The sequence below is a fragment of the Phyllostomus discolor genome, chromosome 6, assembly GCF_004126475.2.
Source record: "Phyllostomus discolor isolate MPI-MPIP mPhyDis1 chromosome 6, mPhyDis1.pri.v3, whole genome shotgun sequence".
NCBI lineage: Eukaryota > Metazoa > Chordata > Mammalia > Chiroptera > Phyllostomidae > Phyllostomus > Phyllostomus discolor.
The window spans coordinates 121,111,466-121,116,283 of NC_040908.2; the positions used below are offsets into that span (position 1 = coordinate 121,111,466).

The following is a 4,818-nucleotide window of genomic DNA, read 5'->3' on the forward strand; positions in this document are numbered from 1 at the left end:
GGCAGTCATTGTTCTGCTCTTCTGTAGTTTCTTCCCACTCGGTTGGTTCCTAGACCCCTTTTGGCGATTAGGGCCCCACCTCCTGGTTTTCCTTTGGGGGACCCTGTCCTTCCTGTCCTGGAGTCTTGAGGATCTGGCAGTGGTGGGTCTGTGACATAGGCCTGTCAAGGAGAGACAAGTGGGCTCCTCAGACCCCATAACTGGCTCCGAGGTGGATGAATGACCTTCACTGGGTGCCTCAGACTCAATTCTGGAGCCTTTGCTGGAACATTGGGAAAGAGAGAGATTTTTCGACTGGGTTTGCAAAGCTGGTAGGAAGTGGCCTGGAGTTGCCGAAACCAGGTGACTATGTGCCAGGCACCAGCCTAAGCACTGCAGATACTGTCCGAGGTAAAGCTAAGGGATGGCAGAGTTGACAGGCAGAAACACACAGGTTCCTGAGAGCACCACTGAGTGCCTTGTTCCAGCCGCACCTGAAGCTCCCCCAACCACGGTACTTTTTGGTGGTGTGAGTTGATAAAGCCCCTTTTTGTCTCAGTCCACTTGACCTAGGATTCTGTCCCTTGGAAACCAGGAGTCCTGCCCATAGACCGGCATCCCTGCACTTCCCTCTCCTCTCTCCGCAGCCTGTGTCCGCAGCTTTGGCCCCAGAGCCCTCACGTTCCTGTCGGGAGGCCAGACTTGACCCTGCACCTGGAGGCCGCCAGCAGAGGGACTGTCAGGTCAAGCCTACTGCCCCCGACAGCTCCCAGAGTAAGCACTGTGTGTCAGGAGGTGTCAGGAGGTTCTGGGTGGGAAGCTGGAGAGCTGGAAACCCGGCTTCCAGTCCTGACTCACCTTCCACTTGCTGTGTGACCCTGGGGAGGTCACCTCACCTTCTGAACCTGCTTCCCTGAGTGACTTCACTGCTGCACTCTCTCGGGCAGTCCACAGGGGCCCGTGCCGTGCCAAGCACTTTGTGGCAGGGTCTCATTCGCTCTCACAGCAGCCCTGGGAAGGGGGTTGTTGCATCATCCCATTTCAGAGACGAGAAAGCAGGCTTAGAGAAGGCGGGTGGTTTGCCCCGGGGGACACAGGGAGTCCGTGGTGGGCCAGGACCAGGGTGCCCAGGAAGAAAGGTGACAAGTCCCCATGGGAAAACCGAGGCCAGAGAAATTAGGAATTTGCCCAAAGTGACCATGAGGCCATCATGCCACCCTGCCTCCCAGGAACACAGTGGCCTGAAGAGGGACTTGGAAACGGGGGCCAGGAGACAAGGAAGGAAAGAACACCGCCCCGACGGTGTGGCTCGGTGGGCTGGGCGTCACCCTGCAACCCAAAAGATCGCCTGGGTTGTGGGCCAGGGCCTGGTTGGGGGCGTGTGGGAGGCAGCCACACACTGATGTTTCTCTCCCTCTTTCTCCTGCCCTTTCCCTCTCTCTAAAAATAAATAAATAAAATCTTAAAAAAAAAAAGACTAGTCCAAGGATCGATGTCAGCCACACTCCTCCCACTTTCCAATTTTGTCAGGAGCTGGGGACAAGGTCTGCTTTGTCCCTGGGGCCCGGGGAACAGCCTGGGTACCAGCCCCGGAGAAGCCCTGGGCGGTGCTGAGTGAGGGAGCCCCGCCTGGAGGATGAGCCACACGGCTCTGTCCTTGGTGCTGCCTGGCTCAATGACAATTTGAAATATCTTTGTCTTGGCTGATGACAGAGAAGATTTAAGGGAAATCACGTTAATAGAGTAGTACCTCTGAGTCTTCCTGGGTACCCCAGTCCCCGAAACTCCAGAGGGCAGACCACCAACTCCGCCTGAGTGTTTCACAGACGGACACTGAGGCCCGAAGGTAGGCAGCCTTGCCCACGGCTCTCAGGAGGAGGAGGCTTCAGAGAACCCCTCTCGTCCCATGAAGGGCAGCCCCCTGCCTTGGCCCTGCTCTGACCTAGCACCCAGGCCCACCTGGCAGGGATAAGACATCCCTCTGGACCCTAAAGCCCATGGGTCAATGACAGGGCTCTGAGCTCTGGACCCTCATGGCCTTAAGAGCATCTGACCCAGAGCTCTCGCCAGCCCCTCAGAGAAAGAGGCCCCCTGCAGCCTCTTTGACAGGACTTGTCTGGTCTCTGCTTGCATACTCCCCATGACAGGGAGCTTACTCCTTTGCTCCCAGGCCACTTCATTCCACCTGGAGAAAGCTCAATGGGAGACGTACTTTGTCACACCAACCCCTGAGATCTGTCCCTAGGTACTGCTTAGTTTCTCCAGTCTGACCTGCCTCAGACTGCCACAGAGCCTGGCTGTCCCCAAGCCCCAGGACACCCTACAGAGACTGTCCCAAGACGACTTATCAGTCGGTCTTCATCCCCACTGGGTAACTCTAGTGCTTACATTCAGGCCAGGGAACCCGGTGGTGGAGCCCATAACCAGGCATGAGGCCAGGGGCCGTGACCACTTCCAAACCTGAGGGTGACACCCTTTGCCTCTGTCCTGTCTCATTCCCTGCCTGGGTCCTGGAGGGGGCGGGCGAGGGGAGCAGCACAGTCTCTTTCCATTTGGGGAGGGGGAAACTGAGGCCTCTCAAAGCTTAGTAGCTTACTAAGGCCACCCATCTGCTGGTGGTCTTCCAATCAGCCAGACTGCCTTCCACCAAACTCCACATCCTCGCCTTCAAGCATCAGTCAAGTGGGACTGTGGTCCCGTTTGCAGCTGACCCAGCTCGGGAGGAACAGGCTTTGTGGGCATCTGAGGGGCAGCTGGGGGAGGACATCAAAGTCGGGGCACCTGCCTGGCTAGGGGTGCAACATGGGAGGTCAGCGGCAGCACGGTGGGTCCTGCTGAAGAAGAGCGAGCTGCTGCCTGCGCAGAGCGTGCGAAGGACACCGGCCGGACCCCGCCTCCTGCAGGCGCTCACTCAGGTGCCCCTTCCCCACGAGGCCTCCCCCGACTCCAGCTAAAATGCAACCTCCCTCTCCGCATACCCGTGCTTCCTACTCCCCTCCTCCCCTCCTCGGCTACGTTTTTCTCCTTAGCATTTATCATCTCTTAACACGCTGTTTTGTTTATTTGTCTGCTCATTGACTGTCTCCCCCAGCCAGCACGTAAACTCCACCAGGACAGGGGTTTCGTGTTTTAGTCACTACTGCATCTCCAGTGCCTAGGGCAGTGCCTGGCACAGAGTAAGTACTCAGTAAATACTTGTTGAGTGAATACATGAATACATGGATTTCTAAGGGGACATCTAGACAGAGAGCACTTAGGAGCAGAGATCTGGCTGGGGGCAAAAGCGACTTGGCTTGAGGCCACGTTTGTGTCATAAGCTGCAGGTTGCACTTACAGTGTGTGTTTCTTGGGGCCTGGGCACTGACGGAGGCCTCAGTGCCACCGCAGGGCTGCCTCCCTCTGGCTGTGCGACATTCAGGCTGTGATCAGTCCCAGCAGAGAAGGGTGAACTTGGGCGGGTGGGCCTGGGCTCCCTGCCTCTCCCTGCGGCAGGGTCCTAGGTCTCCCCTGGCACTCTCACCCGCCACAGCGTCATCTCCCCCGCCCCACACTGGTGCTGCTGCGTCTTATCCTCCTGCCAGACCCTCCCAGCACCCCCCCCCCCCCCCCCCCCCGGCCTGGCCTGTGCACCATCACTCCCTCTGCCCTGGGGCCACTGATCTGGAGCCGTCCGGCACCCAGGCCAGCATCTTCCCAGTTTCTCTCCCTTCCCTTGCCAGCCTGGAGCCAGACACCCTGTGAACACAGCCAACGTGTTCACATCCCTCACTCCCGGCACCACAGGACTGCTTGGTCCTGCACCATGGAGAGGAGTGTGGCTGGAGGATGCGACTCAGCCGAGGACCCTGAGGCCACGTAGATGAGGTCACTACCCCCCTGTCTGGGTCCCCAAGCATTTGCCTGTGTGGGACTGGCCTCCCTTCTCTCCCTTTCAAACCTCTGCCCTATCTTTCTTGTCAGCCCTACACCCTTAACCCCAGTGGCCCTCAACTCCTTCGGAGCAAAGAAAGCCCTTTCAGAGGGGCCTCCTTCCACTTTCTGCACCAAAGTAAGCCTGTGCCTGCTCGATTCTCCCCTCATTCTTCTGCAGCCCCTCCTGTGCCACCAGCTCAGCCTGAAGCGCCTCCATCCGCCCCCCCTGGCCCCCTTCTCCTGCTGTGCTGCTTCCTCCCTTCAGTCAAGCTTCTGGAAGAGCCTTTACTGCTCTGCCTCCACTTCCTCCCTCCCTGCCCCTAAGTCTCATGTCTCAGGTGTTGGGCCCAGGGCAGAGCGGGGCCTTTGGGCACAGCTTAGAGAAGAGCAGTGGGCACCCTGTCTTTCTTGGCCAGGCAAGCGAGAGGAGACCATGGGATCAAGTGCCCATCTGAGCTCCAGTGCAGAAGTGACCTTGGCTCTGGTGGTGTGGCTCAGTGGATTGAGCTATGGCCTGTGAACTAAAAGGTTGTTGGTTTGATTCCAATTCCTGGTCAGGGCACATGCCTGAGTTAAGGGCCAGGTGCCTAGTTGGGAGTGTGTGAGAGGCCACTGATCCAGGTTTCTCTCCCTGTCTTTCTCCCTTCCTTTCCCTCTCTCTCTCTCTAAAAAAAAGTACTCTAAAAATACAAACCAAAAAAAACAAGAAGTGACCTCGACATGACAGACCTTGGGGGAAAAATCCGGCCTCTGCCAGGTGACTTCTGCTTGACTCCCCCGCCCCCACCCCACCATCAGGCCGGTGGTTAGTGAAGCCAGCGGAGGGGAAGCTCCTCTGTGGCTTCCAGGAAAGGGCTGCACTCTGACGGGAAGGCAGGGTGAGCTCAGGGTGGGCAGGGGCACCTCCAGAATGTCTGTTTGGGTGGT

General features: G+C 57.9%; 1 protein-coding gene across 6 annotated transcripts in view; it reads right to left on the bottom strand.

The window, feature by feature from the left end:
- Positions 1-4,818, bottom strand: part of P2RY6 (pyrimidinergic receptor P2Y6) — a 34,553-nt gene that overhangs the window by 9,698 nt on the left and 20,037 nt on the right. The window lies entirely within an intron of this gene.